At 45.6% G+C, this 26,519-nt stretch overlaps 1 pseudogene; it reads right to left on the bottom strand.

Annotated features, from left to right (window-relative positions):
• The window catches only part of LOC115147158 (microtubule-associated serine/threonine-protein kinase 1-like), a 166,558-nt pseudogene that overhangs the window by 67,290 nt on the left and 72,749 nt on the right, over window positions 1-26,519 (bottom strand).

The following is a 26,519-nucleotide window of genomic DNA, read 5'->3' as shown; positions in this document are numbered from 1 at the left end:
TGGAACATTGCTGCGGGGACTTGCTTCCATTCAGCCACAAGAGCATTAGTGGGGGTGTTAGCGGTGGTTGAGGTCAGGGCTCTGTGCAGGCCTGTCAAGTTCTTCCCCACCAATCTCTACAACCATTTCTGTATGGACCTCGCTTTGTGCTCAGGGCATTGTCATGCTGAAACAGGATGAAACTGTTGCCACAAAGTTGGAAGCAAAGAATCGTCTAGAATGTCAATGCTGTAGCGTTAAGACTTCCCTTCACTGGCACTAAGGGGCCTAGACCGAGCTATGAAAAACAGCCCCATACCTTTATTCCTCCTCTTCCAAACGTTATAGTTGGTACTACGCATTCGGGCAGGTAGCATTCTCCGGGTAACCGGCAAACCCAGATTCGTTAGTCAGACTGCCAGATGGTGAAGCGTGATTCATCAGAGTCCAATCGCGGTAAGCTTTTCATCACTACAGCCGATGCTTGGCATTGTGCACGGTGAGTGTGCGGCTGCTCGGCCATGGAAACCCATTCCACGAAGCTCCCGACGAACAGTTATTGTGCTGACGTTGCTTCCAAAGGCAGTTTGGAACTTGGTGAGTGCTGCAACCGAGGACAGAAGACACTTGGAGGTCCACTTCTGTGAGCTTGTATGGCCTACCACTTCGCGGCTGAGCCATTATTGCTCTCAGAAGTTTCCACTTCACAATAACAGCACTTACAATTGACCGGGGCAGTTGACCGGGGCAGCTCGGGCAAGGCAGAAATTTGACGAACTGACTTGTTGGAAAGGTGGCATTCTATGACGGTGCCACGGTGAAAGTACGAGCTCTTCAGTAAGGTAATTTTACTGACAATGTTTGTCTATGGAGATTGCATGGCTGTATGCTCAATTTTATACACCTATCAGCAACAAATCCAGTAATTTGAAGGGGTGTCCACATACTTTGTTTGTACACTACCAGTAAAAAGTTGAAACCTACTCATTCAAGTGTTTTTCTTTATTTTTACTATTTTCTACATTGTATAATAATAGTGAAGACATCAAAACTATGAAATAACTATGAAATAACACATTGGCCTGTCGTTCTCAACTAACATCAAGGCGGTGGCCCGTTCTTGTAGGTTCATGCTCTACAACATCCGCAGAGTACGACCCTGCCTCACACAGGAAGCAGCGCAGGTCCTAATCCAGGCACTTGTCATCTCCCGTCTGGATTACTGCAACTCGCTGTTGGCTGGGCTCCCTGCCTGTGCCATTAAACCCCTACAACTCATCCAGAACGCCGCAGCCCGTCTGGTGTTCAACCTTCCCAAGTTCTCTCACGTCACCCCGCTCCTCCGCTCTCTCCACTGGCTTCCAGTTGAAGCTCGCATCCGCTACAAGACCATGGTGCTTGCCTACGGAGCTGTGAGGGGAACGGCACCTCAGTACCTCCAGGCTCTGATCAGGCCCTACACCCAAACAAGGGCACTGCGTTCATCCACCTCTGGCCTGCTCGCCTCCCTACCACTGAGGAAGTACAGTTCCCGCGCAGCCCAGTCAAAACTGTTCGCTGCTCTGGCCCCCCAATGGTGGAACAAAACTCCCTCACGACGCCAGGACAGCGGAGTCAATCACCACCTTCCGGAGACACTTGAAACCCCACCTCTTTCAGGAATACCTAGGATAGGATAAAGTAATCCTTCTCACCCCCTCCCCCCTTAAAAGATTTAGATGCACTATTGTAAAGTGCCTGTTCCACTGGATGTCTTAAGGTGAACGCACCAATTTGTAAGTCGCTCTGGATAAGAGCGTCTGCTAAATGACTTAAATGTAATGTAAATGTAAATATGGGCTCATGTCGTATCCCAAAAAAGTGTTAAAGAAATCAAAATACATTTTATATTTGAGATTGTTCAAAGTAGCCACCTTTGCCTTGATGACAGTTTGCACACTTTTGGCATTCTCTATACCAGCTTCACCTGGAATGCTTTTCCAACAGTCTTGAAGGAATTCCCACATATGCTAATCCCTTGTTGGCTGCTTTTCCTTCACTCTGCGGTCCAACTCAATCCAAACCATCTCAATTTGGTCATCAGATGCAGCACTCCACCACTCTCCTTCTTGGTCAGATAGCCCTTACACAGCCTGGAGGTGTGTTTTGGATCATTGTTCTGTTGAAAAACAAATGATAGTCCCACTAAGCGCAAACCAGATGGGATGGCGTATTGCTGCAGAATGCTGTGGTAGCTATGCTGGTTAAGTGTGTCTTGAATTCAAAATAAATCACTGACAGTGTCACCAGCAAGGCACCCCCACACCATCACACCTCCTCCGCCATGCTTCACGGCGAGAACCACACATGCGTTCACCTACTCTGCATCTCAAAAATCTCATCAGACCAAAGGACAGATTTTCACTGGTCTAATGTCCATTACTCGTGTTTCTTGGCCCAAGCAATTCTCTTCTTTTTATTGGCATCATTTAGTAGTGGTTTCTTTGAAGCAATTCGACCATGAAAACCTGATTCACGTAGTCTCCTCTAAACAGTTGATGTTGAGATGTGTCTGTTACTTGAACTCTGAAGCATTTATTCGGGCTGTAATCTGAGGTGCAGTTAACGCTAATGAACTTATCCTCTGCAGCAGAGGTAGCTCTGGGTCTTCCTTTCCAGTGGCGGTCCTCATGAGAGACAGTTTCATCACAGCGCTTGAGAGTTTTTGCAACTGCACTTGAAGAGACTTGTTGTTGAACTTTTCCAGATTGACTGACCTTCATGTCTTAAAGTAATGGACTGTCGTTTCTCTGTGCTTATTTGAGCTGTTTTTGCCATTATATGGACTTGGTCTTGTACCAAATAGGGCTGTCTTCTGTATACCACCCCTACCTTGTCACAACACAACTGAATGGTTGATATGCATTTCCAGAAAAACAAAATTCCACAAATTAACAAGGCACACCTGTTAATTGAAATGCATTCCAGGTGACTACCTCATGAAGCTGGAACAGAGAATGCCAAGAGTGTGCAAAGCTGTCATCAAGGCAAAGGGTGGCTACTTTGAAGAAACTCAAATATAAAATATATTTGGGTTTGTTTTAGACTTTTTTGGTTACTACATGATTCCATATGTGTTATTTCATAGTTCTAAAATGTTTGAAAATAGTACAAATAAAGAAAAACCCTGTAATGAGAAGATGTCCAAACTGACTAGTACTGTATCTAGTGTACCAGCAGCAGCTCTGGGCTCTAATCATTCATAAGGAGTCATTGTGACTCCACAAGGGCAGCCGGCAACACTCACTCAATCTGGTTCATTCAGAGTTTAGATCATGCTTCTTTTGAAAGTAATCAACAGTGTGGATGACAGTCGATGAATGTGTAAAAGTAAAGGAGTCACAATGAAGGGGGTGGGGGGTAAAAAATGACAAAATACATTTAGTTTTGTGGTTCCCTCTGGCTCTATTATAGTAAGAATCAAATCTCTTCCATGCCCAAGGATACCACTTTACAATTAAATTGGTGCCATTAGTGTGTCTCACCCACTGTAAGGTGTATACATAAGCACCCTTGGACATATCCAAACATATTGTTAAGAAACCTTTTTTTCTCTTTTTTTTCCGAGAAACCTTGAATATCCAATCTGACTAAGATTTGTTTCTTTAGTCAAACTCTAATGAACATTATTAGTCTTTGCTATTGTCAAAACGTCATCTGACTGTCCTGCTGCGTTTATTAACTTTTTGTTGAGTGTTCTGGCCCCCGCAGATACACCGTCAACACAACCGACGACTAGAGACAGACATTAATCATACATATGGTGGGCTTGTTATATCAGACATGTCATAAATCACCAACACGCTGCCCAACGAGACTTATTGCAATATTATTTGACAATGCCGGAGATATGCATCAATAAGGCATTATTCCAATTACAATCTCTCATGTGCAACCAACTCAGAAAGAGTACAGTGAAAATGATCTCCCCTGTCAGATTCTCTGTGTTGCTGTACCCTACTTTCTCTCCATTGTACCTTTTGCAAATAGGTGCAGCTGGCCTGTGTTTGCGGTACAGAACAAACACAGGAAATGGCTGCCTATGAACACAAAGAATGGGAGAGGAGGCTAGAGGTGGCTTTTGTTGGCCCTAAGCACCCATAAGATTGTGAAGTAACCAGTTGTCAAATGACACTGTTGACGTGTTTTCTAAAACTCTAGACCCAGAAGCAAACCAGGGCCAAAGGCCATCAAATTATACAGCTCACTACTCTCTGTGGGCTTAAACTCAACTTGAAATCCTAGCACATCACAAATAACAGGTGATTACATTAATGTCCCTGTTAGGATTCAACCCTAGAAATCTAAACCACCACAGCAAGTAAGCGTTGTGAGCGTGGCTGGCGCTCCAATTGCACAGCATATACATTAGGATCATTGAGATGTGCCGACTGTCTCAATTCCCAACACTTGCGTGTGATCTATTTCTAGTTATTTAATTGTACCACGCACAAGCCTGTAAGTTATTAAGGTCGCCCTATGAATAGAAGACAATAAACACTTAGTGTAGATGACTGGAAATCAAACCTCTGATCTATTTTGACACACAACAAATGGTCTTGAACTGCCCTGATTCCCTTTTCATTGGAAAAGCTGTAGATTTAAATCAGAGCTTTGTTTGGGAATGTCAACAAGACCATCTTTTTCAGGACCTACATTTTATTATCCAACAAATGTCATCTGTTCCATAAATAGGTCAACACTGACATATTCTTCAAAACAACATTCAGGAAAAAGAGGGCAATATGTGACCCCAACGATGCCATCACCATTGATGCCAGAGAAGGTTTATGACATATCTCATAAACCTTCAATTTCTCTTCTTAAAAAATATTGAGCCTAACCCTAACCACACTGCTAACCTTATGCCTAACCCTAACCTTAAACGATGACTAAAAAAAAAGCACATTTTAACGATAGTCTTTTTAAAAAAAAAATATTGTGGCTGTGCATCTAGTTCACCTTCAAAGGTGGTCCCCAGCCATGCACCCATCTATTAGTGTAGGGGTTCCTAAACTTTTTGGGCCCGCAAACCCGTTTACTGTAGATATCTTTTTAAATGTGCAATCCCCCCGTAAAAAAAGTTACGTAATCAACGGCCAATGTTTACTTTTGATGATGTTCTTCTCCCCCTGTCTGATTTAGGGCCTGGTCTTGTCCACTCAGTTCTAATGAGACTTTTGGGCCTTGTAGAGGGAAACAGAAGACAAACACGTGTTCCTGAGAGCCTTAACTTTGAGTGATAGGGTCAGAATATTTTGTAACTTGAACCGTTCAAAAAGATAGAGCCACACACTGCTGTTTTTTACATCCTCATCTAGTGGCTACTGGAGGTTACTGACGTAACCCGGTTCTATGAACCAAGCACAATTTTTATTTGTATATATATTTTTTTTTTTTCATAGTTTCTCTCGCAACCCCATTTTCAAATCAGGCGACCCCATATGGGGTCACGACCCCTAGTTTGGGAAAGGCTGTATTAGTGGGTGACCTCTTTGTGGCTCCCTTCTGCTGCACTGGCAGGTAGAGCAGCATGGTGTCAGAGTCAAATCCTTCCCCCCATAATAAAGCATGCCACACAGACCCATCAGAATAGGCATGAAATACACAGGAGATTGATGTCCAAAGCTGAAGAGGACCAAACATGATGGACCATGACATTCTCACATGAAACAAATAGCTGGGTGATTCCTGTTGTGTTTTCAAATCACACTTTATATTGAGGATTTACCTGCATTCATAAACAGATCAGGGAAAGGGGGATACTTGTACAACCGAATGTCTTCAACTGAAATGTGTCCTCCGCATTTAACCCAACACCTCTGAATCAGAGCGGTGTGGCTGCCTTAAAAGGTACTGTTGGTGCAAATAGAGTTGACGCCATTCAACTATAATCCTAGTGCTCCTGCTGTTACTTTGCCCTAGCCTGCAGACAGACGTGGGAACTGACTTCATCCAATCTGGATCCCTTCCAGGTACACGTTGCACTCAGGCACAGATCTAGGATGAGTTTATACTGCATAACTCCTTACCTTAACATTTGAGGGAGGAAACACAAAACTGATCTGAAGGTCAGCCTCTAAGGGGCAGGTTCATCCTACTCCATATACCGGGTGGTAAACAGCAGTGTTTAAAGCTGGCAACCTGCCACTCGAGCATAAGGTGAGTCTTTTCAGTAATTCATTAAACATGTGCCATCCAAGGCACATGCATTCCCACAACAGACAACATAAACCCTGGTGATCATAACCCTATAGTATCTATAAACCTATAGTGTCTATAAATTCTATAGTACACTAGCTATAAACCTATACTGTCTATAAATCCTTTAGTGTCTATAAATCCTATAGTATAGTATCAATAAACAAATAGTGTCTATAAATCCTATAGTATACCATCAAAAAACCTATAGTGTTTATACATCCTATAGTATAGTATCTATAAACCTATAGTGTCTATAAATCCTATAATATAGTATCTATAAACCTATAGTGACTATAAATCCTATAGTATAGTATCTATAAATCTAGTGACTATAAATCCTATAGTATCTATAAACCTATAGTGTCTATAAATGGATGTTATCGGAGCTATCGGCGAAGCTGAGGGCTGAGTCTGAGAGGGTCGAGGAGTTATTGGACAGAATGGAGGAGAGTGAACGGATGGGAGATGAGGAGACACTCGAGGAGGTGTTAATAGAATTGGGGGAGTGTGAAGAAAGAGAGCAGTTGATTTGGCGTAGTATGCAAGGCATTTGCCTTGAGGTGCGTGTCCCCAGCCCGGTACCACCAGTGCCGGCACCCCGCACCAGGCTGTCTCTCCGTCCCATCAACAGAGGTGCTCCCGCCTGTCCGGCGCTACCAGAGTTTCCGCCCCTCAGTCCAGAGGCGCCAGAGCCCCTCAGTCCAGAGGCGCCAGAGCCCCTCAGTCCAGAGGCGCCAGAGCTCCTCAGTCCAGAGGCGCCAGAGCTCCTCAGTCCAGAGGCGCCAGAGCTCCTCAGTCCAGAGGCGCCAGAGCTCCTCAGTCCAGCGCTGCCAGAGCCTTCCTCCTCTCCAGCGTTGCCGGAGTCTCCAGTCTGTCCGGCGCAGTCTGAGCTGTCCGTCTGTCCGGCGCCGTCAAGAGTCTCCAGTCTGTCCGGCGCTGCCAGAGCTCCCGCCCCTCAGTCCAGAGGCGCCAGAGCCCCTCAGTCCAGAGGCGCCAGAGCCCCTCATTCCAGAGGCGCCAGAGCTCCTCAGTCCAGCGCTGCCAGAGCCTTCCTCTCCAGCGTTGCCGGAGCCTCCCGTCTGCCCAGCGCCATCAGTCTGCCCAGCGCCGCCTGAGCCACCCGTCTCCCCAGCGCCGCCAGTCTGCAAGGAGCCGCCACTGCCGCCAGTCTGCAAGGAGCCGCCAGTGGCGCCAGTCTGCAAGGAGCCGCCAGTGCCGCCAGTCAGCCAGGATCCGCCAGGATCTGCCAGAACCGCCAGTCCGCCAGGATCTGCCAGAACCGCCAGGATCTTCCAGAACCGCCAGTCCGCCAGGATCTGCCAGAACCGCCAGTCCGCCAGGATCTGCCAGAACCGCCAGGATCTGCCAGTCGGCCAGGATCTGCCGGAGCCGCCAGGATCCGCCGGAACCGCCAGGATCCGCCGGAACCGCCAGTCGGCCAGGATCCGCCGGAACCGCCAGGATCCGCCGGAACCGCCAGTCGGCCAGGATCCGCCGGAACCGCCAGTCGGCCAGGATCCGCCGGAACCGCCAGTCGGCCAGGATCCGCCGGAACCGCCAGTCGGCCAGGATCCGCCGGAACCGCCAGTCGGCCAGGATCCGCCAGTCGGCCAGGATCCGCCAGTCGGCCAGGATCCGCCGGAACCGCCAGTCGGCCAGGATCCGCCGGATCCGCCAGGATCCGCCAGTCGGCCAGGATCCGCCAGTCGGCCAGGATCCGCCGGATCCGCCAGTCGGCCAGGATCCGCCGGATCCGCCAGTCGGCCAGGATCCGCCGGATCCGCCAGGATCCGCGGCCAGGATCCGCCGGATCCGCCAGTCGGCCAGGATCCGCCGGATCCGCCAGTCGGCCAGGATCCGCCGGATCGGCCGGGATCCGCCAGTCGGCCGGGATCCGCCAGTCGGCCAGGATCCGCCGGATCCGCCAGTCGGCCAGGATCCGCCAGTCGGCCAGGATCCGCCAGTCGGCCAGGATCCGCCGGATCCGCCAGTCGGCCAGGATCCGCCGGATCCGCCAGTCGGCCAGGATCCGCCAGTCGGCCGGATCCGCCGGATCCGCCAGTCGGCCGGATCCGCCAGTCGGCCGGATCCGCCAGTCGGCCAGGATCCGCCAGTCGGCCAGGATCTGCCGGATCCGCCAGTCGGCCAGGATCTGCCGGATCCGCCAGTCGGCCAGGATCTGCCGGATCCGCCAGTCGGCCAGGATCTGCCGGATCCGCCAGTCGGCCAGGATCTGCCGGATCCGCCAGTCGGCCAGGATCTGCCGGAACCGCCAGCCAGCCAGGATCTGCCGGATCCATCAACCTGCCTGAGCTTCCCCTCAGTCCCGAGCTTCCCCCAGTCCCGAGCTTCCCCCCAGTCCCGAGCTTCCCCCCAGTCCCGAGCTTCCCCCCAGTCCCGAGCTTCCCCTCAGTCCCGAGCTTCCCCTCAGTCGTGAGGCACCCCTCAGTCCAGGTGGGCCCTTTGTTGGGGTTAGTAGGCCTGGGTCGGCGGCGAGGGTCGCCAATCAAGGGACGCGAAGGAGGTGGACAGAGACTATGTTGGAATGGGGTCCACGTCCAGCGCCAGAGCCGCCACCGTGGACAGACGCCCTCCCCTATGGATTTAGGTGGCGGCCGGGAGTCCGCTCATTTGGGGGGGGGGGGGGGGGTACTGTCACGCCCTGGCCTTAGTATTCTGTGTTTTCGTTATTATTTTGGTGAGGCCAGCCGCCAGTGGCGCCAGTCTGCAAGGAGCCGCCAGTGCCGCCAGTCAGCCAGGATCCGCCAGGATCTGCCAGAACCGCCAGTCCGCCAGGATCTGCCAGAACCGCCAGGATCTTCCAGAACCGCCAGTCCGCCAGGATCTGCCAGAACCGCCAGGATCTGCCAGTCGGCCAGGATCTGCCGGAGCCGCCAGGATCCGCCGGAACCGCCAGGATCCGCCGGAACCGCCAGTCGGCCGGGATCCGCCGGAACCGCCAGTCGGCCGGGATCCGCCGGAACCGCCAGTCGGCCGGGATCCGCCGGATCCGCCAGTCGGCCGGATCCGCCAGTCGGCCAGGATCCGCCAGTCGGCCAGGATCCGCCGGATCCGCCAGTCGGCCAGATCCGCCGGATCCGCCAGTCGGCCGGGATCCGCCGGATCCGCCAGGATCGGCCGGGATCGCCAGGATCCGCCAGTCCGCCGATCCGCCAGTCGCCGGATCCGCCAGTCGGCCGGGATCCGCCAGTCGGCCGGGATCCGCCGGATCCGCCAGTCGGCCGGGATCCGCCGGATCCGCCAGTCGGCCGGGATCCGCCAGTCGGCCGGGATCCGCCAGTCGGCCGGGATCCGCCAGTCGGCCGGGATCCGCCAGTCGGCCGGGATCCGCCAGTCGGCCGGGATCTGCCGGATCCGCCAGTCGGCCAGGAGGCCGGGATCTGCCGGATCCGCCAGTCGGCCAGGATCTGCCGGATCCGCCAGTCGGCCAGGATCTGCCGGATCCGCCAGGATCTGCCGGATCCGCCAGGATCTGCCGGATCCGCCAGGATCTGCCGGATCCGCCAGTCGGCCAGGATCTGCCGGATCCGCCAGTCGGCCAGGATCTGCCGGATCCGCCAGTCGGCCAGGATCTGCCGGATCCGCCAGTCGGCCAGGATCTGCCGGATCCGCCAGTCGGCCAGGATCTGCCGGAACCGCCAGCCAGCCAGGATCTGCCGGATCCATCAACCTGCCTGAGCTTCCCTCAGTCCCGAGCTTCCCCCAGTCCCGAGCTTCCCCAGTCCCGAGCTTCCCCCAGTCCCGAGCTTCCCCCCAGTCCCGAGCTTCCCCTCAGTCCCGAGCTTCCCCTCAGTCGTGAGGCACCCCTCAGTCCAGGTGGGCCCTTTGTTGGGGTTAGTAGGCCTGGGTCGGCGGCGAGGGTCGCCAATCAAGGGACGCGAAGGAGGTGGACAGAGACTATGTTGGAATGGGGTCCACGTCCAGCGCCAGAGCCGCCACCGTGGACAGACGCCCTCCCCTATGGATTTAGGTGGCGGCCGGGAGTCCGCTCATTTGGGGGGGGGGGGGGTACTGTCACGCCCTGGCCTTAGTATTCTGTGTTTTCGTTATTATTTTGGTGAGGCCAGGGTGTGACATGGGGATTTATGTGGTTTGTTTTGTCTGGGTTTTTTTGTAGTTATGGGATTGTGGTTAGAGTAGTACTCTAAGTAAGTCTATGGTTGCCTAGAGTGGTTCTCAACCAGAGGCAGGTGTTTATCGTTGTCTCTGATTGGGAACCATATTTAGGCAGCCATATTCTTTAGGTCTCTTGTGGGTGATTGTTCATGTCTGTGTTTGTGGCACCAGATAGGACTGTTTCGGTTTTTTCACGTTTCTTGTTTTGTAGATTGTTGTATTTTCATCTTTATTAAAGATGTACAAAAATAACCACGCTGCATTTTGGTCCGCCTCTCTTTCACCAGAAGACAACCGTTACACCTATAGTGTCTATAAACATAGTCTTTTAATGCTATAGTATAGTATATATACACCTATAGTGTCTATAAACCTATAGTGTCTATAAATCCTATAGTATAGTATCTATAAACCTAGTGTCTATAAATCCTATAGTATACTATCAAAAAATCTATAGTATACTATCTATAAACCTATAGTGTCTATAAATCCTATAGTATACCATCAAAAACCTAGTGTCTATAAATCCTATAGTGTCTATAAATCCTAGTGTCTATAAATCTTATAGTATAGTATCTATAAACCTATAGTGTCTATAAATCCTATAGTGTCTATAAATCCTAGTGTCTATAAATCCTATAGTATAGTATCTATAAACCTATAGTGTCTATAAATCCTAGTGTCTATAAATCTTATAGTATAGTATCTGTAAACCTATAGTGGAGATAACATCAGTCTTTTCTTCACATTCTGTACATGATTTTCTTCACGTTTCCTCAGATGATTTCTGAAGCATGTGTCTTATTTTATTTGTATCAATCCACTAGGCAATGGAGGGTAGTATAGATATTACAGACACTAGTACCGATACACATTTTTCACTGGTTTGTTAGAAACATTGACCCTTAAAATGTAATTTTTTAGGTTACAAACATTGACCCTTAAAATGTGTTTTTATTCTCTCAAGTGCCCAATGACGTTAGCTGAGGCAGCTATTTAAATTCAAAACAAAATGGTTTGCTTCTAATTTTCAAATGAATTTACAGCTTCTTGGCTGATATCTTCTAATTTCCTCAGAGTATCAGCAAATAGGAGCATGAGAACGAAAAATGGAACTATGGACTCAAAAGATGGCGACATGCACTCCTTGATCCGTCAGCCATTGTTGAAAGTACACAACTCCTTTGTTTAGCTCTATGTATAACACAACTACAGTTAGTAGCCTGCAAGAGCTACACAAACACATCATGCATCTGTGGAGGCACAAAATGCCAATTGTTTACATATGTGGTTGTGGATGTTTAATATAAGAAACAGATTTACTCACAAACTTCCTCTTCTTGGAAGACTCAGCTCCTTCTAAAAAGAAAAGAAAAATAAGAAAAAGATCGATAAATAAAATGTTTACACAGTGACACAGAATCGTTGTTAAACAGCATGACATAAAACCTGGAGAAAACATGTTTCAAAAGTTAAATGGATGGTAAAATCAGGTCATGTATTGATATTCATCAGACAGTGCTGACTGTCTGACTAGCCTGTCGTGGGATAAGGGATGACCTTTGTTTTAATTAGCTACATAGCTGCTGTATCCTTGCCACTTAAATGGATGTGCATTATTTGTCATTGTCAAGTAAATAACAAATAAATAAGAGAGGACTTGCGCACTCACTTGCATGCTCGCAACCCCCGCCCCAGTCTCCATTTATCCACTCCCAAAACATGACTTCACTTTCTTGGCTGACCCAGTTTGAGTACCTCAAGACAAAAAGCACTGAGTCACACAGTTAATAATGAAACAATTCAAAGAGCACGCAATTCACAATCTCAAAGGCCATATGTAAATCACAGAATAATTGTGCCTCAAAAGACAAGGCTCTAGACTAACTTTTTCCACTTGTGCGACCAACTTCATGAGTTGATTGCAGCAGCACATGATTTGGTCGCACCAACTCTTCACAGCTGCGCGGTGACAATGACCTGACCTGTGTCCTATAATGGATCTGCATTCCATACAGAGCCAGGCTAATAATGAATAGCAATCTTTTAAATTAGCATGCCCTTGACATTCAGGTAAATTTGCCAGCGGCACACTGAAAGGTACTAGTGTCACGACTTCTACCGAAGTCGAAGCCTCTCCTTGTTGTCTCCTCATTTTCCATTGGTTTTGTCTTGTCTTCCGACACACCTGGTTTCAATCCCATTCATTACAACCCTTACCCATTCCACAACGCCCGTGGTCGCACCCGTCGGTGGATTTTTTAACTGATCTTCCACCTTCACAGGGTAACACCACGATCCTCGTCGTGTGGATCGTTTTTCTAAGTCCTGTCGTCTCCTCCCTTTGCCCGGTCTCCCTACCGCCTTACAACCTGCGGAGGCCCTGTTTACACACGTTTTCTCCAGCACTATGGGGTGCCTGAGGATACAGTGTCTGATCGGTGTGCCCAGTTCACATCAAGGGTATGGAAGGCGTTCATGGAATGTCTGGGGGTCTCGGTCAGTCTTACCTCAGGTTTTCACCCCGAGAGTAATGGGCAGGTGGAGAGAGTTAACCAGGACCAGCCAGAGGAGTGGGCGAAGTTTGTGCCCTGGGCAGAGATGGCCCAGAACTCGCTACTCCACTCCTCCACTAACCTTTCTCCCTTTCAATGTGTATTAGGGTATCAGCCGGTTTTGGCTCCTTGGCATCAGAGTCAGACCGAGACTCCTGCGGTGGACAATTGATTCCGGCGCGCGGAGGAAACCTGGGAGGCCGCCCACGTCCACCTTCAGCGCGTCATACTGCGTCAGAAAGTTGGCACAGACAGTCACCGCAGGGAGGCCCCGATGTTCGCACCAGGGGACAGGGTCTGGCTCTCGACCCGAAACCTGCCCCTCCGCCTGCCCTGCCGGAAACTGGGTCCGCGGTTTGTGGGGCCGTTTAAAGTCCTGAGGAGAGTGAACGAGGTATGTTATAGGTTGTTATAGGTTGTCTCTCCTCAGGCCGGTGGTGGCTGGCCCGCTCCAGGAGGCTGAAGTGTACGGTCCAGAGGAGAGATGCTGGGTTCCGGTGGAGGACGTATTAGATTCTTCCATGCTGCAAGAATTCCACCTTCTCCTTCCGGATCGCCCTGGACCTCGCCCTCCGGGTCGTCCCTGAGGCCGGTGTTGACACGCTGCTGGAACTGCGCGTCCGAGGGGGGCTGTCACGAGTTCTGCCGAAGTCGAAGCCTCTCCTTGTTCGGGCGGTGCTCGGCGGTCGACGTCACCGGTCTTCTAGCCATCATTGATCCATTTTTTAATTTTCCATTGGTTTTGTCTGGTCTTCCTACACACCTGGTTTCAATCAAATTCATTACCTGTTGTATATTTCATTCATTGTTATTAAATAACTCCATTACACTGTTTGATTCTCCTGCGCTTGACTCCTGCGCTTGACTTGACTTCTCCTGCGCTTGACCCTGCCACCTATACACACACGACTCTGACAACTAGCCCAAATAAAAACTGTCCAGGGATGCACATATCATTTAAATGTTATCTTTATAATAGTGATGGGGAAACATTGATTACATGTCGAGATATTATTTCTGACAATATATCATATCGTATAGTTGACAGTAGCGCAATACTATTTCTGCGCTTGTTTGCTGTACCTGCATCAAAACAAAGCTTGTTCTCCATCTTTTTAAATTGAGAATTTGTTTTCAGCACTTTTTTCCCCCCATGACTGTTCAAAACTCGTTTTCTCATGGCATCATCTTGTCCCTCTGCAGCAGACATGGTGAGCAATATGTTCTCAGGGCATCATCTTGTCCCTCTGCAGCAGACATGGTGAGCAATATGTTCTCAGGGCATCATCTTGTCCCTCTGCAGCAGACATGGTGAGCAATATGTTTGGAACTTCGAATTGCAATAAAATCACAGTATCAAATCGCAATACATATAGAATCTTAAGAATCACAACACATATAGAATCTTAAGAATCACAACACATATAGAATCTTAAGAATAACAATACATATAGAATCTTAAGAATCACAACACATATAGAATCTTAAGAATCACAACACATATAGAATCTTAAGAATCACAATACATATAGAATCTTAAGAATCACAATACATATAGAATCTTAAGAATCACAATACATATAGAATCTTAAGAATCACAATACATATAGAATCTTAAGAATCACAATACATATAGAATCTTAAGAATCACAATACATATAGAATCTTAAGAATCACAATACATATAGAATCTTAAGAATCACAATACATATAGAATCTTAAGAATCACAATACATATAGAATCTTAAGAATCACAATACATATAGAATCTTAAGAATCACAATACATATAGAATCTTAAGAATCACAATACATATAGAATCTTAAGAATCACAATACATATAGAATCTTAAGAATCACAATACATATAGAATCTTAAGAATCACAATACATATAGAATCTTAAGAATCACAATACATATCGTATCTTCACTTAAGTATTGTGATAGTATCGTGAGGTACCTGGACGTTTCCAGCCCTAGTTCCTATTAGGTTATATTTAAAAATATAACCGTGGCACAATCTCAAAAAGGGTGTTATTTTTTGCGATTTTGAACAGTCACTACAGTTGTAGGGTGAAATCAATTTAATCTTTTGGTAAATTCAGTTTTCCAGGTTTTATCACAGTTTCTGAGTTTTCCTAGTAGTGGTGTTTTTGTACGGTACAATGTAGAATACATGTGACGACAGAGTTTGCTAAACAAATGCCCCGCTACACAAATCATCATGAAATCATTCTACCAGGCCTACTTTGGAGTCAACATTTAATTGCAAAGGTTTCTGGGGAAAGCCTTCAGAAACAATCGTTTAAACAGCTCATGATGACTGAATTGCGTATAGCAAAGATTCAACCAAGACTTCGGACCAACCTTTTTGAATACCTGGTCTGCCTGCTCATTGCTGTTTGAATAAAATGTCGATTTTAACAAATGTAAAAACACGTGACCAGGTAAAAAAAAATTTTATTTATTTATTTTATTCACTGGCACCCTAGCAACTAATATTTTGTTGTTGTACTGAAACTGTTTTGGTCACCGTTTTGAGCCCTGGAAGAGGAATCATGTCTATTGCTCGACCATTACAATCATAGAAAATAAAGCTTTTCTCAGGAAAACAATTACACAAGCTACAGTACGCTCCCCCAGAGGTTGTGCTGTACTGCAGCAGTCCCTGCAGTGGGGGAAAACATCAACAATACTTTCATTGATTGACCAGGGGAGTGGATTAGGCACCTTGATCCGTGCCAGCTCTGTATTTACTGTACCCGTAAATGAACGTGAAAAATGTCATAAGCGTTTGAGTAGATGTTTTTCCTGATTGTTTTTATTCCATCGACTGTAATGGATCTCAATATGTTTAATTACAGGCTGTTGAATTCATAGATATCATATATTGGACAGAGTAGCTCTATTCCCAATAAAGATTCAAGTCAGTATATCATAAAAGTAATGTGTTCATTATACACAGATGAAACACTGCATCTTTAAGGCCTCTATTGTGTACAACACGTGTTGAAAATGCTTCAAAGGTGAATAAAATATGAGATTTTCCAATAATGCACATCCTCAGTAGCTCTGCAGTCTGCACTCGGGGAAAATGTAATAGTATTAATATACCAGTAGAGGGGAGCATTTACAATAAGGTAGTGCTGTCATTTTCTGATGTATGCATGCACTTTCTGTCTGGGGACTGCTGCTGTGAATGTATGTACTGACCAAACCACAGCCTGCAGTTACACAGAGCAAGTGAACAGAATATATTTGAACTGGGACTGTGGAACTGCACTGAAGTGAACGTAAAAGGACTTTTGCACGTTTGAACACATCTCAAATGCACTTACGTGGTGTCAACTCCATTGGAATTTTCCATTCAATTGCATTCAGATTCCGTGGAGCAACAAGAATCCCACTACCACACACGGAGATGACAGGACTAAAACCCACACAATTCCATTTGTAACGCGTTTCATTCCTAATCCTTTCACCGGTATGTCATTGCACTAAACTGCCATAGTCAAGATACCAAAATTAACAATGGTTGAACAAATACATAAAACAGTACAGTAAGGATGAGGTCCGATTTTCTTAGAAATGAGACAGCAGAGAGTTTAAAGAGGGAGGTGTTTAAAAGGTCTAGTCAGTAGAAAATTAACTAAGCCCCTCTCCCCGTGGCCATCAATTAGAGCTTGATGGCTCCTGTGGATCCAAGCCAGCATTTCATAGGCTAACGTGACTGTGGTTCATGCTAAGTACCATAAGGGAATATGTGAAGCTATTGTGAATTCTAACCAATGACAGCATAGCAAATCATTGTAGGTGCCTACTGTCTGGTCTAGCTGGTTCAATGGCACACACAGAAACAAAAAAATCCTGGTTAAACCCTGTGGCGATTACTTTAAAGATTAAAACATGTGTCATGGGTCATGACTGCCGGCAGAGAAGAAATAGCCCACAAACGACTGAACTTAATAGGGCAAATTCTACAAAGTTGAGTTAACACTATTAACGTTTCCCTTTACTGTGACAATTGAGATCAAATCAAAGCAATATTAGCCACTTTCAATGCAACATACTATTCAAGATATTTTGTTGTAGGCAGAAAGCATCAGAATAGGATTTTATTGTGCACGACTCAGCCCGTTCGCTACACAGACGATGCGGCATAACCAATCAGAACTGCAGTAGGCCTATATGCGAATCGACCATTGCCATATATGGATCTGTAAAATTGACTTTGAACTGGATTGTGTTTACAGCTGTGGTGGAGAGTAGATGCGCTTGTTTTGAGATCAAAGCGTGAGCTGCATGTAGCCACGTGTGCACATTTGGTTCATATCCTTTGCTAGTTAGTGAGTTATTAGACCAGTTATAGATCATTTGGAGTCAGCAATGTGGGAGGGATTGCTTCCAACAAGAGCACACAATGTGTACATTTATAGACATTCTTGAAATGTGAGTCAAGTAAAAACGTTTTTACAGTTTAAAAGTGATGTATTTTGAGAGTAGCCAATAGGCAGAGGTTAGTCTGATTATTTGTAATAAATGGTATGGGAATAATAATGCATTTTATTTTGTAAAGTGGTTTTCATGTACCAAACAACACATTTTCAGTCACCTTGTCTGAAGGACAAGTGGATAAAAAAGGTTAATGTCAAGCCCTGCACGTTGTTTTCAAAAGTCTCCGAATGTAGGCTTACATTGAACACCTCACATTGGTTGCTACTGTAGGCTGAATGATAGAACAGCTATTTCCATGTTAAAATGTTATGGGATGCATTTTCTCCATTGTTTTTGATGGTAGGCCACTCTGGTAAGTCTACATTATGATCAAATAGCCACAGTAGTCTACTTGGCCACTTGTTAAAACTGTACTGCATCAGTGGTTCACAGTAAACAAATGCTGGAAGTTGCACAGAATTTACACAACGTTCAAGTTCGTGCTCAGCAGACCTAAAATTTGCTTAGTGCCCCCAAAAAATGTAGGGAACATTGGTCATGACTATATCTCTCACAGTGGGTAAGAAGTTGATCCACTGACATACACTTCTACTGTGTGAGAAACCCTATACACATCCCAGTGAGCTAGTCTTCCCCATATGGTGTGGAGACACATCAAAGTGCATGGAACCACTGTGACATTGTACTCATGAGTACAAACGGAGAGTGGTGGTGGTGGATGAAAGTGGCTGGTTTGAGAGGGGAGACAATGCGCCCGAGACGGCGCTCCTCGTCTGAGTTTGTCATGCCTCTGAACTCCCAGACCACCACACTGAACAGCAGTCAGACATAGGAAATACAAACTTTATTTGATACTAGACAATTGCAGTGGACGACATTCAAAGTGAACCCTCAAAGTTGAGCATAAATGAGTACAAATAAACTGTCAATATTCTCCATAGAGAAGGCATACTTTATCGGAAAATGCTAGACGGCAACAGTGAGTATCATTCAAAGTGAACCCTCAATGTTACACATGAATTAGTCCACTGTTGATACAAGTGTACCAAAAGCTAAGGCTAAAAGACTTATGTAATCTTTCGTTTACACATGAATTGTCTGAGAAATTACAGGGAATGAATGTTCCTTGTGCTAAGGTCAGACGGAATGATTCTACATCCAATTGGCATTCACTCAGGTATTTGAACAATTCTAGATTACGGAGAATTATTCTGTGATTTCCACATTTTGTTAGGTTACAGCCGTATTCATAAATAGATTAGTGTCCCCCCCCCCACATCAATCTACACACAATACCCCCAAAAATATTTAGAATTTTTTGAAATGTTTACAAATGTATTAATAATAAACTGAAACAGTATTCAGACCCTTTTCTCAGCACTTTGTTGAAGCACCATTGGCAGCGACTACAGCCTCAATTCTTCTTGGGTATTTGGGGAGTTTCACCCATTCTTCTCTGCAGATCCTCTCAAGCTCGGTCTGGTTGGATGGGGAGCATTGCCACACAGCTATTTTCAGGTCTCTCCAGAGATGGTAGATCGGGTTCAATTCCAGCCTCTGGCTGGGCCACTCAAGGACATTCAGAGACTTGTCCTGTGACACATGGCATTCAGGCCAAAGAGTTAAACTTTGGTTTCATCAGACCAGAGAATCTTGTTTCTTAGGTGCCTTTTGGCAAACTCCAAGCGGGCTGTCGTGTGCATTTTACTGAGGAGTGGGTTCCGTCAGGCCACTCTACCATAAAGGCCTGATTGGTGGAGTGCTGCAGAGATGGTTGTCCTTCTGGAAGGTTCTCCCATCTCCAGAGGAACTCTGGCGCTCTGTCAGTGTGACCATTGGGTTCTTGGTCACCTCCCTGTCCAAGACCCTTCTCCCCCGATTGCTCAGTTTGGCCGGGCGGCCAGCTCTAGGAAGAGTCTTGGTGGTTCCTAACTTCTTCCATTTAAGAATGATGGAGGCCACTGTGTTCTTGGGGACCTTCAATGCTGCAGAAATATTTTGGTACACTTCCCCAGATCTGTGCCTCGACACAATCCTGTCTTGGAGTGCTATGGAGAAAATTGCTTCAACCTCATGGCTTGGTTTTTGCTCTGACATGCACCGTCAACTGTGGAACCTTATATAGACAGGTCTTTCCAAATCATGTCAAATCAATTGAATTTACCACAGGTGGATTCCAATCAAGTTACAGAAACATCAAGGATGATCAATGGAAACAGGATGCACCTGAGCTCAGTTTCGAGTCTTAGAGCCAAGGCTCTGAATACTTATGTAAATAAAGTAAATGTTTTTTGGGGTTTAATACATTTACAACAATTGATAAAAACCTGTTTTTGCTCTGTCATTATGGAGTATTGTGTGTAGATAGACGAGGATTTTTTGTTGTTGACTGAAATAGGCCTGGATCAGGCTTCTTGCAAGTGGTTTGAAAATGTTCTGTCAGACAGGACTGAATGTGTGATCTCTGATGGTGTTAAATCTAGTTTCCTGGACATTACAAAAAGTCGATAATGAGACCTGTTCCCTTTACTATTTATGTAAATAATATTGGTCTGTTAACTTGTAATATTAATCTCTGTGTTGACGACACTTACACCACATCCCTTTAAATGAGTTGATTTTGCTATTTCAACCACACCCGTTGTTGACAGGTGTGTAGAAATCGAGCACACAGTCTGCATAAACAAACATCGACAGTAGAATGGCCCGTACTGAAGAGCTCAAATTACTTTCAACGTGGCACTGTCATTGGATGCCACCTTTCCAATAAGTAAATTTGTCAAATTTCTGCCCCGCTTTAGCTGCTCCGGTCAACTGTAAGTGCTGTTATTGTGAAGTGGAAACGGAAACGCCTAGGAGCAACAAAGGTTGAGCCGCGAAGTGGTAGACCATACATGCTCACAGAACTGGACTGCCGAAGTGCTGAAGCGCATAAAAATCATCTGTCCTTGGTTGCACCTCACTACCGAGTTGCAAACTGCCTCTGGAAGCAACGTCAGCACAAGAACTGTTCGGCGAGGGGCCTCCCGAGCGGCGCAGCGGACTAAAGCACTGGGGTGCTTTATTTGGCTGATCGCGCTCTAGCGATTCCTTATGGCGGGTCAGGCGGCAGCGGGCGGGTTGTCAGTGGAACGGCGTTTCGTCTGTCACATTGGTGCGGTTGGCTTCCGGTTTAACCCGCCCGGGCGGGTGTTAAGAAGCGTGATTTGGCCTCCTGAGCCCGTTGGGGAGTTGCAGTGAGGAGACAAGATCGGAATTGGGAAGAAAAGGGGTGGCTGGAGTGGTGTAAAGCTCGCCACCATTGGACCTCTGGAGCAGTGGAAACACGTTCTCTGGAGTGGTGTAAAGCTCACCACCATTGGACCTCTGGAGCAGTGGAAACACATTCTCTGGAGTGGTGTAAAGCTCGCCACCATTGGACCTCTGGAGCAGTGGAAACACATTCTCTGGAGTGGTGTAAAGCTCACCACCATTGGACCTCTGGAGCAGTGGAAACACATTCTCTGGAGTGGTGTAAAGCTCACCACCATTGGACCTCTGGAGCAGTGGAAACACATTCTCTGGAGTGGTGTAAAGCTCGCCACCATTGGACCTCTGGAGCAGTGGAAACACATTCTCTGGAGTGGTGTAAAGCTCGCCACCATTGGACCTCTGGAGCAGTGGAAACGCATTCTCTGGAGTGGTGTAAAGCTCGCCACCATTGGACCTCTGGAGCAGTGGAAACACGTTCTCTGGAGTGGAGTAAAGCTCGCCACCATTGGACTCTGTAGCAGTGGAAACACATTCTCTGGAGTGGTGTAAAGCTCGCCACCATTGGACCTCTGGAGCAGTGGTAACACATTCTCTGGAGTCGCCACCATTGGACCTCTGGAGCAGTGGAAACTTCTCTGGAGTGGTGAAAGCGCCACCATTGGACCTCTGGAGCAGTCTAATGGCAGTCTGATGGGAGAACGCTACCTGCTCTAATGCATGTAAAGTTTAGTGGAGGAGGAATAATGCTCTGGGGCTGTTTTTCATGGTTCGGTGTAGGCTGCTTAGTTTCAGTGAAGGGAAATATTAACGCTACAGCATACATTGACATTCTAGACAATTCTCTGTTTATAACTTTGTGGCAACAGTTTGGGGAAGGCCCTTTCCAGTTTCAGCATGACAATGCCCTTGTGAACAAAGCGAGGTCCATACAGAAATGGTTTTTCAAGATCAGTGTGGAAGAACATCACTGTCCGGGACCTGACCTCATCCCCATCGACCACATTTGGGATGAATTGGAACGGCGACTGCGAATCAGGCCTAATGCACTTGTGGCTATATGGAAGCAAGTCCCCACAGCAATTTTACAACATCTAGTGGAAAGCCTTCCCAGAACAGTGGAGGCTGTTATAGCAGCAAAGGGGGGACCAACTCCATATTAATGCCCATGATTTTGGAATGAGATGTGGACACCTGCAAGTCGAACATACCTTTTATGCGGACACCTTAATGTGCCATTTAGTGTATGTATGCCATTTCCCCCAACTGTTGACCAGGCTATGTTGGAGTTGCAACCAGACCGTGTCAACATTACAGAAAGCCCTGGTTGGTTTAAAACATGTACTTAATGTGGGCAAGACTAAATATATGTTGTTCTGTAGTTCTCGCAAAAATGTTTCAGAGAGCCTATATATTTATCCAATGGATTGTTCTCCCATTGATTGGGTTCCTGACTACAAATATATGTGCATTTGGATTGACAAAGACTTAATTGTTTTCAAACATATGAAAAAAAGCTACAATTTAAAAAGTGGGCTTCTTTTTTAGAAATAGATCTGGCCACACCCTAAATAGCAGGAAGCAGTTTGTGTAATCAACTTTCCCGCCAGTTCATGACTATGGTCACACCATTCACAAGATTGCAGCAGCCACTACTCTTAAACCTTTGGATGCAGTCTACCACAACGCCATTAGTTTTATCACTGGCGACAGTTTTAATATTCACCACTACATCCTGTCCTCATCAAAGCCCCATAGACCAATTCATTACTCCCTTTTCGTTTACAAAGCCCTACTACACAAGCTTCCAACTTACATAACTTTGTTGCTAAAGTACAAAAGAATAAGCTACCTAACCTGCTCACAGTATTGGTTAACTCTTGGTCTCGACCAATTTAGGTAAATCATCCTTTAGTTTTAGTTGTTGGAATAACCTACAAAATTCCTTGCATCTTGATTTCCTGGAGCCGCTAGGGTAGTTTAGGGCTCTGGTGTTGAATTAAATCATTGAGATTTGCACTTGTTTCGATTGATTCTTTTAGTTAATTTGTTGATATTGTGGTGTTGAGGTTGTGCCTTGTGGTTATTTAAACTGATTGTTCTACAAATTGTTCTACCTATTGTGACAAAATGTTTCTACTCAGGGCACCATTGGGAATAATACGCCAGTCTCAATTGGGCTACCCTGAATAAATAAAACTTAATAAAAAATAAAATAAATATTTTGCATGTCAGCAGTTTTCAAGATATTGGACTTTCAAGAAGGGTAGTATCCAGATGTTCATGTCGTCCTAAATGTCTCTCATTCCGCAAATTATGGAATTACCGGCTTAGTACACAAGGGGGCGACAAAAAAAATCCCATTGGCAACTATTACCAGATTGCTAGCAACATTTGCTAGTAACAGCATATTTCCATGGAGGCTGCCAGCTAAATATGGTAACGAGCACCAACGAAAATAAACTAATTGTAAAGACACGCAATCCAGTGCATAAAGCTACACATATACTGTACAGGTAGGAGCTACCAAATGTCATTTTTGGTGAGTTTGGACATTTACAAGCTAATGTGAATGAGAGACATTGTGCAAATAAAATAAGTTGACGCCTGCTTGTCTAAAGGAAGAACAGTACTGGCTCTGAAGCAGCATGTGTACACGCTGTGTCTGTGTGGAGTCTGGAGTCGCTAGGGCAACGGGCCTGTCTGCTCTGCTCAGAGAAGGTGGAGGAAAAGACGGGCCGAGAACGGAGAGGAGAAAAAAGGCAAGAAAATCAATGGTTGCTGCTGTACAAATAACTCACCAAAATGGCTTTGAGTTTTCAAACATGGCAGGAAGCTAACGCAATATGATGACCCTGCACCTTACTAATTCAGCCACTTACTTGGTTAACTATCAAGTTAAACTTAGGGGTCACGTTAACGCAGAATTCTATATTATTCACAGAGGAAAAAAATATAAAACGCAGATCCAAAATGCTTCTTATTGTAATATCTGCTTGACATCAGACAAATGTTGCACTTCAATTGCACTTCCCCACTCAGATGTGAATTCACAAACAGGCATTCTATTGCCAGACAGCGCTTTGACTTTTCTCTAAAAATGCTAATTTTACTTGAAGCAAAAGTAGCTGGCTACATTCTTTCAATGATAAACAGAAATATGATGGCCATGCATCGCTTTTGTAAAAAATTATTTACTTTTCCATTGTAAGCTCATTTAATTGTGTGGCTGCCAGCCAAATAGCATTACACTTCTGTTGTCATCTGATGAAAATTAAGCTATTTTCTGTGACGGAAAACTATAGTTGTACTTCCCTGATCACTCTATTGAAGCAAAAAAACACAACTTTCAATATAAAACGTGACCCCTGTCAATACACAGCTGGACTCACCTGCTCCCGTTTTCCCCCCGTTGTGCTATTTACAAACAAACACGACTGGCTCAACTGTTCTGGGGAACTATGGGAAGCGTCATAATGTAAAATAGTGTGAATTGAAGAATGCGATCTCCTTGATCTCGTAACTTATTGCACAAGTTGACTGCAGGTATTTTCTCAACTAGATACAAATATTAAAATGTATTGAAAAACTTCTCAGAAATAGTTAAGGGTATCGGCGGGATTGAAAAACCATCCTATGGCTATTTCCAAATACCCTGGTATACGGAATATACGGTATACTGCCCAAACCCAGTCACCGGGCCACATCATCATGATGATGCTAAATGCAAAGATTTTACATTATTAATAGTCATGATTCTTATCCATGATTATTTACAATGCCTCCCAGCTATGTCTACAGATTAGAATATCACAGAATGAGCAATTCAATAGTAAGTTGTTGCTAAGCCATTTTCTACAAACTTTCTCAGCTCCTTAGTAAGTTTTGGTAGGGTCATATTGTCAGCGATCACACTGCCAAGGCCGTATATACTGTTGACTGAATGCATGAAAGCTCTTTCTAGTTCACAGTTGTTTAATTCATCTGGCTTCTTCCATCTTTCACTCTGACAAAATAACACAACGTAAAAGAGGCTGTTGTGTTACAATAAGAGATTTTGTGTTTATTCAATATCCATTGTGCAACACGTATGGGCATCATCTGCAGAAAAGTAATACGTCAGCATATCACATTCGTACAGTGAGTCTACCTGACAAACTGTGTTTTGTGTTTAGTCGTCAGAAAGCACAAGTGAGGAGCTGTTATACACTGAACAAAAACAAACATAACATGTAAAGTGTTGGTCTCATGTTTCAAAAGCTGAAATAAAAGATCCCAGAAATGTTCTATACGCACAAAAAGTATATTTCTCCCAACTTCTGTGCGCAAATTTGTTTACATCCCTGTTAGTGAGCACATCAACAAGTTGATCATACATAATCATTGCACAGGTGCACCTTGTGCTGGGGACATTAAAAGGCCAATGCAGCTCTGTGACACAAAAGTTGAGGTAGCGTGCAATTGGCATACTGACTGAAGGAATGTCCACCAGAGCTGTTGACAGATAATTTAATGTTCATTTCTCTACCATAAGCCGCCTTTTTAGAGAATATGTCAGTTTGTCCAACCAGCCTCAACTGCAGACCACGTGTATGGCATCATGTAGGCGAGCGGTTTGCTGGTGGTTTGCTGGTGTCAACGTTTTTTTTATTTCACCTTAATTTAACAAGGCATACCTGTTAATTGCAATGCATTCCAGGTGACTACCTCATGAAGCTGGTTGAGAGAATGTGTGTGCAAAGCTGTCATCAAGGCAAAGGGTGGCTACTGGAAGAATATCAAATATAAAATATTTTGATTTGTTTAGCACTATTTTTGGTTACTACATTTATTATAATTAACCAGGTAGGCTAGTTGAGAACAAGTTCGACCTGGCCAAGATAAAGCAAAGCAGTTCGACACAAACAACAACAACAGAGTTACACATAGAATAAACAAAACATACGGTCAATAATACAGGAGAAAAAATGAAAACAAAAGGTCTATATATTGTGAATGCAAATTAGGTAAGATAAGGGAGTTAAGGCAATAAATAGGCCATGGTGGCAAAGTAATTACAATATAGCAATTAAACACTGGAGGGATTGATGTGCAGAAGATGAATGTGCAAGTAGGGATACTGGGGTGCAAAGGAGCAAGATAAATAAATAAATACATAAATAAATAAATAAATAAATAAATACAGTATGGGGATGAGGTAGTTGGATGGGCTGTTTACAGATCAGCTATGTACAGGTGCAGTGATCTGTGAGCTGCTCTGACAGCTGGTGCTTAAAGCTAGTGAGGGAGATATGAGTCTCCAGCTTGAGATTTTCGCAGTTCGTTCCAGTCATTGGCATCAGAGAACTGGAATTAAAGGCGGTCAAAGGAGGAATTGGCTTTGGGGGTGACCAGTGAGATATACCTGCTGGAGTGCGTGCTACGAGTGGGTGCTGCTATGGTGACCAGTGAGCTGAGATAAGGCGGGGCTTTACCTAGCGGAGGCTTGTAGATGACCTGGAGCCAGTGGGTTTGGCCACGAGTATGAAGTGAGGGCCAGCCAGAATACAGGTCGCAGTGGTGGGTAGCTTTGGTCACAAAACGGATGGCACTGTGATAGACTGCATCCAATTTGTTGAGTAGAGTGTTGGAGGCTATTTTATAAATGACATCGCCGAAATCGAGGATTGGTAGGATGATCAGTTTACGAGGGTATGTTTGACAGCATGAATGAAAGATGCTTTGTTGTGAAATAGGAAGCCGATTCTAGATTTAATTTTGGATTGGAGATGCTTAATGTGAGTCTGGAAGGAGAGTTTACAGTCTAACCAGACACCTAGGTATTTGTAGTTGTCCACATATTCTAAGTTAGAACCGTCCAGAGTAGTGATGCTAGATGGGCAGGCAGGTGCGTGCAGCGAT

The sequence above is a fragment of the Oncorhynchus nerka genome, linkage group LG19 (genome assembly GCF_034236695.1).
Source record: "Oncorhynchus nerka isolate Pitt River linkage group LG19, Oner_Uvic_2.0, whole genome shotgun sequence".
Lineage (NCBI taxonomy): Eukaryota > Metazoa > Chordata > Actinopteri > Salmoniformes > Salmonidae > Oncorhynchus > Oncorhynchus nerka.
Note: the sequence above shows the minus strand (reverse complement) of the source record. Positions and strands in the feature narration are given on the sequence as shown.